Source organism: Macrobrachium rosenbergii, chromosome 25, assembly GCF_040412425.1.
Source record: "Macrobrachium rosenbergii isolate ZJJX-2024 chromosome 25, ASM4041242v1, whole genome shotgun sequence".
NCBI classification, from domain to species: domain Eukaryota; kingdom Metazoa; phylum Arthropoda; class Malacostraca; order Decapoda; family Palaemonidae; genus Macrobrachium; species Macrobrachium rosenbergii.
Window position 1 is genome coordinate 12,265,562 of NC_089765.1, and position 12,972 is coordinate 12,278,533.

General features: G+C 37.6%; 1 protein-coding gene across 1 annotated transcript in view; it reads left to right on the top strand.

Annotated features, from left to right (window-relative positions):
* Positions 1 to 12,972, top strand: part of LOC136852334 (uncharacterized) — a 212,569-nt gene that overhangs the window by 23,529 nt on the left and 176,068 nt on the right. The window contains exons 2-3 of the mRNA XM_067126893.1: positions 2,998 to 3,081; positions 8,141 to 8,260. The gene's annotated coding sequence lies outside the window, so the exon portion shown is untranslated. The remainder of the gene's footprint in view (positions 1 to 2,997; positions 3,082 to 8,140; positions 8,261 to 12,972) is intronic.

Below are 12,972 nucleotides of genomic sequence, written 5' to 3' on the forward strand. Positions count from 1 at the left end.
CATCTTCCAGTGACGAAGGAGAATCCTTTGAAGGTCCCCAACATTGAGATAGATGACGCTATCTCCCTATCCCATACAACTAGATGACCGCTCGATTAGTCCTGGAACATGGCTTCCCTTATACGTAAGATTCGATTGCAGTATGATTTTGCATTTTGCCGTGATAAATAGCTTCTTTTATCTTCCCTGGTATACCCTTTCTTCCGAATGGAAGGAGGGAGGTGGTTCAGACGGGTTTTTGAGTCTGGGGGAAGAAGGAAGGCTTCGAGATAATCATCTCTTTCTGTCTCTGTCTCTCTCGGTCTTTCTGTGACTCAGCTGTTACGAAATAACCAGAATTATAACTCAGTTGGACGTTTCCATTGCTTTCAGTAATTGCAATGTATTCTGTCTTAATCCATTCAGGGATGGGCTGGAGAATTATAGGTGTAACTACGGGCAACGCTCGAATCTCTCTCTCTCTCTCTCTCTCTCTCTCTCTCTCTCTCTCTCTCTCTCTCTCTCTCTCTCTCAGTAACTTTGAAATAGTGTCATGATCTAAATATGGCAGGTAAAACGCAGGCAAAACACAAACTCACTCTCTCTCTCTCTCTCTCTCTCTCTCTCTCTCTCTCTCTCTCTCTCTCAGTAACTTTGAAATAATGTCATGATCTAAATAGGGGAGGTAAAACGCAGATGAAACACAAACTCTCTCTCTCTCTCTCTCTCTCTGTCTCAGTAACTTTGAAATAATGTCATGATCTAAATATGGCAGGTAAAACGCAGGCAAAACACAAACTCACTCTCTCTCTCTCTCTCTCTCTCTCTCTCTCTCTCTCAGTAACTTTGAAATAATGTCATGATCTAAATAGGGGCGGTAAAACGCAGATGAAACACAAACTCTCTCTCTCTCTCTCTCTCTCTGTCTCAGTAACTTTGAAATAATGTCATGATCTAAATAGGGGAGGTAAAACGCAGATAAAACACAACCCCCTCTCTCTCTCTCTCTCTCTCTCTCTCTCTCTCTCTCTCTCTCTCTCTCTCTCTCTCTCTCTCCCCATTCTCCTGCTAATATATCTCCCCTTTAGCATCCACTCGCAAAGAAACAGTTACACCTTGCGGCATTACGTAATTCATACCATCTTCCTCCCAAGACCCGAAGCTGACCTTGGTAATTTAAGTTTTTGCTTTCTTCCAGTAACCCCTTTACCCTTTACCCTTTAACCCAGGCACCACTCTCCTTCTCCCTTTACCCCCTTCCCTTTAACTTTTGTGAAGTCTGTCAGACAAAGAGAGAATGATTAGCATCGTATCCGCTGGATAAAAAAAATAAAAAAAAGTGGAGAGTCAATTATGATGTTGACATCTTGAGTCTCACGTTCCCTCCTTGTCCTCTGATGAATATGTTAAGCCCTTCGTCGATGATTCTGCCGATCTGGTTCATTGTTCGACGATTTTCGCTGCTTCATTCGACGTCGATTTGGCGGCTCTGTGACTCTCTGTTGATCACGTTTCTCTTTAAGTGGTTTCTGATGCTCCCAAAACATTTTTGTAATTTAATCTTTTTTATTCGGTGGTTTTGTAACCCTGTTTATCGTGTATCTCTTTCAATGGCTTCTGATGTTCCCCAGATATTTTTTTTAATCTTAATTTTTTTTCTATTTGGTGGTTCTGTAATCCTCTGTTTATCATGTATCTCTTTCAATGGCTTCTGATGCTCCCCAGATATTTTTCAACTATTAATTTTTATTTTATACCTTTTTTCCGCTGTCATTATTCCACTGTGATGTCTCTATCGTGCTGGGAAATTGTCATTTCATCGTTATAATTATCTATAATTTTTTTTTAGTTAAAAATTTTTTTTGCTTTTAATTCGCCAAATTCGATACGTTTTCAAGAAAGTGATTAGTCATGGGGTATATATTTTCAATTATTGGCCTTATTTGTGCAAAGAAGGTGATAAGTAAATTAGATTGCATTTCCTTGCCTATAATTCTGATAGATAATCCACATTATTTTTTTATTAATCTGGCATTTACTATTCACGATTTCCTGGCCCAGTATATATTCTTTTCATGAGCTTTAATTATGTCTTCTGCATTCACTCCTCTTCCAAACCCTTTGCAGATAAACAGCTGCCTTCTTTTTCTTGAGTATTCCTTGTCTCGCTTCGTTTCATCATACCATGATCAATTACTTTTGTTCGTAACACTTTAAAGAATAATCTTTTTTATTTAAAGTTTGTCACCATCCATAGTATCATTCATTATCCCATCATCTTGGCTTTCATTGATACCTGCAGCTTCTCGTCACCCACCATCGTGCAACGAATCATCTGCAAGCGTTTGACAAGTCTGCACCAACATCTTCTGTTCTGTATCTGACTACTCTCGTCACTACAGCCTCGAAAATGATAAATATTTATGTGGATATTAATCACTTTTGTCTGAGACCTACTTTTACAGCAAACTAGTCACTCTCCTGTCTACCTAATCTGAGTAGAATGCTTCTCTTGTAACAAGAAAGATTTATAATAACTCAATGTATTGATTTTTGTATCATATATCCTCAACACATTTTACATTATATTCCTGTCAGGGCTTAGATAACCTGACAACTTGATCTCTTCATCTTCAAAATAAACATTTGATTTTCCCATCCTCACCTTTTTTTTTTTGTAAATCAACACAGTTCTCCTCCTATCGATCCTCTTGTTAGCTGTCACACCGTTTCCTATACAGCCTTAACACCAGCCTCTCAGGCATACTAAGCGGTGTTACGTCCTTACAATTCTAGCACCCTCTGTCACCACCTCCCATGTACAGAGGAACAATTATCCCTTAAACAAGTCTTTTGGAAACCTTACATCACAACCAAGAAGGAATTCCTTTATCCTGTCCTTACCTTATCCTTATCCCTACCTTATCCTTACTTGATCTTTCCAAGGAATCTAGGACGCCCTCCTGCATAATTCACCAGGTCGTTTCTCCGAGATCTAATATGTCTTCGTCCTTTCAGGGTCCGAGAGAGACGTATCTGATGTATGTACCAGTTCCTTGTTGCAGAGATAAAGCAATCTGTTGCTTATCTACCGCTTGTCAGGTACTTTTAGCCTCGCTGTCAGTTTTGCTTTGTAGGGGATAATGTGCTACTTTTGTGGTTTTATTTTTTGTAGGATGGAAAGGAAAGATATCTCTGTTTCCATATATTGGTTTAGCTATCTGTCTGTATCGGAATATCTTTATATATACTCTTATTTATATGTTTATTTTTCTGTACACATGTTTATACACACACACATGACTTTTTTTGTATTGGCATATTAAGCTACATTTATCGTTTAATATCCAGTTCACTGTACCTTGGGAATAACTTACACCCAATGGTAATTATATATATACATATATATGTATATAAATACATCACCTGTGTGTGTGTTTGTGCTTTTGTGTAAACACACTACCATGATATCCAAATTCTGTTTCTCCGTCACTTGAAAAATACAACTCTCTCTCTCTCTCTTTGTACTGCAATCTCAGCATCTCAAAGAAACAAAGCAGTATTGTTTGCCAAACTACTTGTTGATTCGTTATGTACCGAGTATGTGTATATATAACTGTTTGCCTCATTAATATGATACCACATTAAACCGTAAGGCTTGCAAATCATTTTGATGTCAAGGTAATCACCTGACCTTATCAGCATTATGAAATCAGGTGCATTTAAATTTAGTTGCTGTCTTCCTCTGGGTAATTGAAATGTTTGTCTCTGTTCCTTAGGGAGAGAGAGAGAGAGAGAGAGAGAGAGAGAGAGAGAGAGAGAGAGAGAGAGAGAGAGAGAGAGAGATTACTCCTTCATTGAGTTTTCTTTTGTCATTATGGTACACAGAAGAATTCTGTCTGTCAGATTTTTGTAATGGCTGCCAAATTTGTCTTGGCTCACTGTATGAATTTTCAAGTTGTAGTAGCCCGCTTGTCTCGTTCCTTGTTCTCTCTCTCTCTCTCTCTCTCTCTCTCTCTCTCTCTCTCTCTCTCTCTCTCTCAGATATAAAGGAAAAGCAGGGATTTCAAACTGATTGTGTAAATTGATCTTACCTTTTCCCTACTCTCTCTCTCTCTCTCTCTCTCTCTCTCTCTCTCTCTCTCTCTCTCTCTCTCTCTCTCTCTCTCTCTCTTCCATAGCAGACCTGATCTTATTAAATCTTATTAAAATATGTCTTTCTATAATTCAAACATCTGGAACAAATTTAAATTTTTTCTAATTTCTTTGGCTAGGAACGTAACACTTTGTATGTCTCATATTTTGTAAGTTATTATCAATATAATTTGTGGTAGAATTAAATCTAAGAGCCCACCAGCCAAAGCTAGGGCCATCACTATACTAGAACGCAATGAAAAGTGATTCACTGTTAACTGATAAATTTCACCGTGCTTGGATTAGTGATTGTGACGAATCTGCTGCTTATTTGATTTGCTATTCCGGTTGCTAGAAAATAGTATTTTACATCTAGAAACTTATTAAAGAAAATTTCTCCTGCTATCACCTACTGGCTATTTGGTTGACAATTCTAGTGCTAGAAAATAGTATTTGATTTCTAGAAAGCTGGTTAGGAAAAATTCTTCCTGCTGTCATCTACCGGCTAATAGATCTGCTATTCCCAGCGCTAGAAATTCTATAATTTCCAGAAACTTATTTAGAAAAATACCTCCTCCTGCCATCTATAATCTTAACATTATTACCACGAGAATGATCTGTGATAAAAGGTAACAGTAAAATAACTGTCTAATAATAAATAATAATAAATAACCTTCAGAAAGATTTCCCAGTCGAAAACACGTGAACACAACAGAGGAAATTCGCCATTTCTAATGGAGCCGTGTTTTAGACAACCCAGCATCCGGGCAGAGTAATTGGCCGTATTGAACCCGTGTTAATCTCTTCTTAAGATGCTGGATGGGGTATTTAAGCGCCCAAATAAGCGAACGGGGTATTAATACCCCCGTTGTTACGCATTTGGGCGTTAGTAAACAGGATGTGCAGGCGCCCTGGGATGCTATTGTTCTAGTTTAGCGTAGATGACCTTGTTATTTGCGACGCCAGAAATCTCAGTGTCATAATTCATTAATTTTGGTCTTCTATCGTTCGTTTTAGCGTAGCGTCTGTGACCTTAGTATTTGCGACGCCAGAAACCTCACAGTCATAAATGAATTAATATTGGTCTTCTACCGTTCGTTTTAGCGTAGCGGCTGTGACCTTCTTATTTGCGACGCCAGAAACCTCACAGTCATCAATTCATTAATATTGGTCTTCTACCGCTCGTTTGAGCGTAGCGCCTGTGACCTTAATATTTGCGACGCCAGAAACCTCACAGTCATAAATGAATTAATATTGGTCTTCTACCGCTCGTTTGAGCGTAGCGCCTGTGACGTTAGTGTTTGCGACGCCAGAGAATTCCCAGCCATTACTAAATTAATTTTGGTCCTCTACCGTTCGTTCTCGCGTAGCGTCTGTGACCTTAGTATCTGCGACGCCAGAGAACTTCCAGTCATTAATTATTTGATATTGTTCGTCTACCGCTCATTGTCACCAATCAGGGAGATAATATATATAAAACTTGTCATTGATACTACGAGTCTCTCTCTCTCTCTCTCTCTCTCTCTCTCTCTCTCTCTCTCTCTCTCTCTCTCTCTCTCTCTCTCTCTCATCTCCTGCAAAAACCTGAAAGGGCAAAGGCAGTCTTGCCCTAATTACAACTCCCCACCCTCCCTTGATGGACAAACTTCCATCTGCAAAATCTGTGTGTTAAATCTTAACCCACTGGTTTTTGTCTATCCTTCCACGATTCCTCCTCGTTGTCAGGAGAGGCAAACGAGAGAGGCAATTCATTGGCATTTTACGAACGCAAACACGTCCATTTTTTGGGGGTGGGGTGGGGGGCGGGGTGGGATGGCTGAGATAGACTTGTAAGTAAAGTAATTGGTTGGCGAAAATATCACTTCTTTGGGTGGGCCAGTTTTTGGGGACTTTTTCGTGGGAGACGTTTGTGGACGCGTGGTTTGTTGGTATGTAGCCTCCCTGCTTGCTGCTGCTGGGTACCTTGATGTTCTGTTTTCTCTCTCTCTCTCTCTCTCTCTCTCTCTCTCTCTCTCTCTCTCTCTCTCTCTCTCTCTCTCTCTCTCTCCATTTTCCATTTTAGCATTTTTGTTATTTTCTTGTTTATGTCACATGTGACATCAGGAAAGGGTGATTTATTTCCTGTTTTGTCTGTTAATCTCTCTCTCTCTCTCTCTCTCTCTCTCTCTCTCTCTCTCTCTCTCTCTCTCTCTCTCTCTCTCTCCCCATTTTAGCATCTTGGTAATTCTTTATTTTTTTTTGTCACAGGACACCAAGAAAAACGGGTGATTTATTTTTATTTCTCTCTCTCTCTCTCTCTCTCTCTCTCTCTCTCTCTCTCTCTCTCTCTCTCTCTCTCTCACATACACACACACACACACACACACACACATATCACGTATCACCCCAAGAATTGTTAAATTTCATGAAATTTCACAAAAACTTGTGTCACCAACAATCTCTCTCTCTCTCTCTCTCTCTCTCTCTCTCTCTCTCTCTCTCTCTTCCATAGCAGTCCTGTTCTTACCAACCACACTTTAAAATACTGCGACAGATCTACTCTTAGTTTACAAACTGCAAAAAACTCTAAGTTTACAAATCTAATCTTGACTTCTAGATGTTTGTTTACACTGTATTTAATTAAACAAAGCATCATGCCCTGTTTACAATTTTGTAAAGACTTGTTACGTAAACAAATTTAGTGATTCAAATTTTTTTCTCTCAACTTATTCAAATGAGTATTGATGTATACGTTTAAGTATTTAACCCATCACCTGCTTCTCCCTAAATGTCCGCCATCTTACCACACCCAGAATCATCAGCAGGAACGTCATCATCATCATGTTCTGCCGATCTCCATATCCCCTAAGCGTCCGCCATCTTACCACACCCTTCATCATCATCTTCCGCTAATGGCAATTTTTCGTCCCGTCAGCAGTTTTTCCAGCACTTATATAAGTGGCCACTTTGTTTCAAAGTGTTCGTGGGAAGTTACTGAGTTCTTTTTTGCATTCATATATCCGTGGGTCGTTTTATGCTTGGGTGGTTCCTGTTCATGTTTATTTTTATAAGAAAACTATCGAGATGGCTATTTCTCTCTTCCCTCAGATCTTAAAAGCTACTGAGGCTAGAGGGCTGTAATTTGGTATGTTGCTCATCCACCCTCCAATCATCAAACATACCAAATTACAGCCCTCTTGCCTCAGTAGTTTTTATTTTATTCAAGGTTAAAGTTAGCCATAATCGTGCGTCTGGCGACGATGTAGAACAGGCCACCACCGGCCCCTGGTTAAAGTTTCATGGGTCGCGGCTCATATGGCATTATACCGAGACCACCGAAAGATAGGTATATTTTCGTTGGCCTTGATTATACGCTATACAGAAAACTCGATTGCGTCGAAGAAACTTCGGCGCATTTTTTACTTGTTTCATGTGTGTTGTACGTTGGGTATTATACCAGTCAAATTTTCTTCCTTTTTATTTGAATGTGTGGGGTTTTTGTAGGGACTCATGTTGTGCATAAGAGCTTTCGAGTTTGTATTGTAGTCTTGTTGATTTTAACCGAATTTCAGTTTTGGAAAGAAGAGAGAGTTGTATGTATATATATGTATATATTAACTTTATCACTTACACAACTGCTCTGTGCATTAATACAATTAATAACAGGACCTCATTAAAACTGGATGGTATTTAGCGGAGGTAAATATTTATTCAAGAAAAGTTACCAGCTCTCAAGGACTAATAAGGACTGTTAATCCTTGAAAGCTTGTAAGTTTTCTTGAATAAATATTTATCTCCGTTAGATACTCAGTTTTAATGAGGTCCTATTAGTAATATATATATATATATATATATATATATATATATATATATATATATATATATATATATATATATATATATTATAATGTACATACACACACAAATATGTGTGTTTTTATTTAATGCTTGTGTGTGTTCCACATCTCGTCGCAACTTCTTATATGAACTTCAATCGTTTCAATCTCAAATTCACTACTACAAGAAGCCATTCCTATCTTTACTTCAGATCGACACCTGCTCCTGAATTCACTAATCTCTGGTCCTAAACTCATCAACGGAAAGACTTTCCTTACTGTGTCTGACATTTAAAATTGCTTGGGATATCCCTTATCCGATATCTACAATGGTAAGACTTTGATCCTGTACCTTACATCCATATACCTCCCCACCCGTAGGGGGGATATTGCTGTCAGTCCACCTCACCAGGTGCACCGTAGGCATTACTTAAGGTTCATTGAAGCGTCCCTTCGGCCCCAAGCTGCAACCCCTTTCATTCCTTTTACTGTACCTCCATTCATATCTTTCTTCCATCTTGCTATCCACCCTCTCCTAACAATTGTTTCATAGTGCAACTGCTTTGAGGTTTACCTCCCGTTACACCTTTCAAACCTACCCACTCTCAATTTCCTTTCCAGCGCTGAATGACTTCATAGGTCCCAGTGCTTGGCCTCTGGCTCAAACTCTGTGTTCCATTCCGTTCCATATACCTCCCAAATCCATGCGTCCTTTTCCATGTCTGCTAAGAGGTATCTAAGATGAGTGTGTCAGCAATAAATTGTTTATATATATATATATATATATATATATATATATATATATATATATATATATATATATATATGTGTGTGTGTGTGTGTGTGTTTGTGTGTGTGTGTGTGTGTGAGTGTCTGGAAAAGCAGACATGAAAAAGATAAACTTATGTTTTTCATTTACACAAACATATACCTACAGCTCTGTAAAAGCAGTCCATATTTATGAAATTTACTTAAAGATTTATCCATAAACACCAATAATATCACATTTTACTCTATATGAAAGAATTTTATCTGTATTTATAAGTTAAAAAAAGTTCCTTGTAGCACATCCTTCAAAATTGCACTTAAAACTTTCTGCTAATCTTCAAATACCTTCCCCCAATTCTTAAGATATTTTACACAGTATCTTCTCTGCTATTCAGAATTCAAAACACGCCACTCATGCTTGTAAACAGTTCTCCGCTATCACTTTTACGCGAGTTTTAAAGCTGGTATATCCTGATCTCGCATCTCTTGTAGTGTTCCTGTAGTCTTGTAGCTTGATTTTCTAATGATACTGAATGTGGTTGCTGTAGATACTGTAGATACTGATGTAGAATTCAGGTTCTGTAGTTAGAATTGAAATTAGCATAAATCTCCATTTTGATAGCTGATTGTTACAGTAGAGTTGGTATCAGCTCATGTTTCTCTTGATGGCCGAGTGGTCAAAGTCGACTGTTTGTCGTTGTTTCTGTACCAGTGGCCCAGGTTCGAATCCTGGCAGGGTCAGGAACACTTGTAATTATACAGTTATAATTCCTTTTAGGTTTGAGTTAAGCCCACGGTATATTGAGCTCGATATCAAACGATGTTTGTGGCTTAATATTTCCGTACTCTTTATATGTTATAAATCTGAATCATAAACACATTGTTACCGACTCGAAATCCCCCATTCTCTCTACATAACCGAACCATCTCAAAAGCATTCTGGTTTATCTTATTTAGGCACGCTAAGTTGCATCTCATGTTCTTTTTTCACACACACATACATATACATATACATATACATATACATACACATACACATATACATATACATATATATGAATGTCTCTTTTGCCTGTAATCTAGCAAGGCTCTCTTAAGTAAAAAAAAAGGCCCATCAAATTATATTTACACGACAGAAACCATACATTTCGACTGACAATCCCTTATCAATATTTGTGTATGCATACATATATATATGTATACATGTGTATGTATATATATGATTTTATGTATCGTGTGTATGCATATATATGAGTGTATGTGCAATTTGAACTCAAAAACATGTACTCACTTTCATTGCCACAGTATTGTAATATTGTTTCTCTTAAAATGTTCTGGACAAGTAATGTAGTAATGTATCTCATGAAAATGTTCTGGACAAGTAATGTAGTATTGTATCTCATGAAATGTTCTGGATGAGTATTGTAGTACTGTATCTCATGAAAATGTTCTGGACAAGTATTTTAGTTCTGTATCTCATGAAATGTTCTGGATGAGTATTGTAGTACTGTATCTCATGAAAATGTTCTGGACAAGTATTTTAGTTTTGTATCTCATGAAAATGTTCTGGACAAGTATTGTAGTATTGTATCCCATGAAATGTTCTGGATAAGTATTATGGTATTGTCTCTCCTGAAATGTTCTGGGCCAAGTCAGTCCCCAAAACACAACCCAGGAACAGGCTACTTCTCCACAGTCGAGTGAACAAAGGCATGTCAGTTGTCACTCTATTGTGGAGGACACCTGAAGGACTCTTAAGTATTTGGCATTTTTAATTAGACAGAAAGGGCCCCTAATTATTTGACAGTTTTTAATTAGATGTGAAATACTTTTATTAATCCTCTTTATGAAGAGTCACATAGAAGGTGGTTTTGTCTTATCGTTTTTATGTGAGCACCCATAAATTAAGATATATAGATACATATGTCAAAAAGTGGGTGTGGTTACTATGTATACTGCTGGTTTTTCCTTCTAAGTTATCCTGCGTGGTGTATTTTTTTATTTGTTGTTTTCCACAAAAAAAAACTGTTGTCCTTTGCTAGTATCAGGTTTAATAGTTTTTCTTTTACACTGGAAAAACTACTCCATTTTTTAGTATCAAGTTTAATACTATTTTCTTTTCCACAGAAAAAAACTACTCCATTTACTGGTATCAGTTTTAACACTATTTTCTTTTCCACAGAAAAAAAACTACTCCATTTTCTAGTATCAAGTTTAATACTTTTTTCTTCTCCACAGAAAATAACTTTTATTTTTCTAGTGTAAGTTTTTCTACTTCTTTCCTCTTCACAGAGAAAACTGCTCTATTGTTCAGTATCATATTCAGTACTTTTTTCTTTTCCACATAACAGCTGTTTTCATTTTCTATTATCAGTTTTTTACACAGAAAAAACTGTTTTAATTTTCTAGTATCTAGTTTAATGCCACTAACTTTACTAGGAATTTTATCTTGGCTAAAACTAAAATATGGAATACTTTGCCAAGAGCAGTTTTGGAATCTTCTGTTCTCCAAATGCTTAAGGAAGGTTCCTGTCCCAGTTGGACTGTAACTTACAGAGGACGCATGGAGATCCCAGAAAATACAGGTACAGTTAAGGGTTACAGAAATTTAACAGACTTTTCAGGGCTTTGTTTAAGCTGGAGTTCTGTGGATTGGAGTAAGCCAATGTGTGCCCTTAAGAGATCTGAGAATTATGAGGAAAATATAAGTTAATATTGGTGGGTTTCTCTGTGGCTGTTGGTACTTATCTCTGTGATAAACTGAGACATAACTGAGAGATTGGTGACAAAGCTGAGGAAATGGTGACAGAACAGAACAAGTGGCCACAGAACAGAGGAACTGGTGACAACACAGAGAAATTGGTGACAGAACTGAAACGTTGAAAAACGCAGAAAGTGGTACCAAAACTGTGAAACTGATGACAAAATTGAAACGTAGCAAAACAGAGAAACTGGTGAACTGGTGGCAAAATTGAGAAAATGGTGACAAAACTTAGCAACCTGTGACAAAACAGCAAAACAGAGAAATTGGTGACAAAACAAAGAACCTGGTGACAAAACAAAGAACTTGGTGACAAAAGAGAGAATCTGGTGACAAAAGAGAGAACCTGGTGACAAAACAGAGAACCTTGTGACAAAACATAGAACCTGGTGACAAAACAGAGAACCTTGTGACAAAACAAAGAACCTTGTGACAAAAGAGAGAACCTGGTGACAAAACAGAGAACCTTGTGACAAAACAAAGAACCTTGTGACAAAAGAGAGAACCTGGTGACAAAACAGAGAACCTTGTGACAAAACAAAGAACCTTGTGACAAAAGAGAGAACCTGGTGACAAAACAAAGAACCTGGTGACAAAACAAAGAACCTGGTGCCAAAACAAAGAACCTGGTGACAAAACAAAGAACCTGGTGACAAATCAAAGAACCTTGTGACAAAACATAGAACCTGGTGACAAAACAGAGAACCTTGTGACAAAACATAGAACCTGGTGACAAAACAGAGGACCTGGTGACAAAACCGAGAGCTGAAACGCAGCAAAACACGACCCTAGTGATCAGCCAAGCAGAGCATGTAATTATTTTCACCCTCGTTCGTCTCTCTAAGAAGAATCTCGACAAAAAAAAAAAAAACAAAAAAAACTGAAGACAAGGAATCCAAACGTCCTTGAGTTTTCATCCTTCATCCTTCGCTCTAAAACGATAATAAGGTCCTTCTCTCAGTCCCATTCCAACCCGACAACCTTCCCAATCCCCAAATCTCTTCAGAAAAAGAGAGCGGCCGAGAGAATCACACCATATGATCTGAAAAGTGAGACTAATTTGAATCTCTTCCCGAAAAGGGTAAGATAGCCGAGAGAATCTTACTATATGATCTCAGAAGTGAGACCAATTCATTAAAACGTTTTAGAAGACGTCAGAAAGATAAGATTTTTTTTGAAGTTCCGTAACAGTGACGAATACAATCAAAGGGATATTTGATGGTGCTCAATTTGTTCATGGTTGAGGGACCACCCTTACTATTAGTTTAGGTGAGAGTCTCGTCAACTTGCGTTAGCTGATTAAAATGTTTTTTTTTTTTGTGTGTTGTCTTATTGTGCTCTGAGACTGATGTCGTTAGTGTCGTCAGGATAATTGGGTAGTTTTTCTTTTTTTAATTAGATGTCGCAGTTGTAAAATGTGTGTGTATATATATATATATATATAATTTATATATACATATATAATAATTCATATATTTATATTTATATATATATGTGCATATATATATATATATA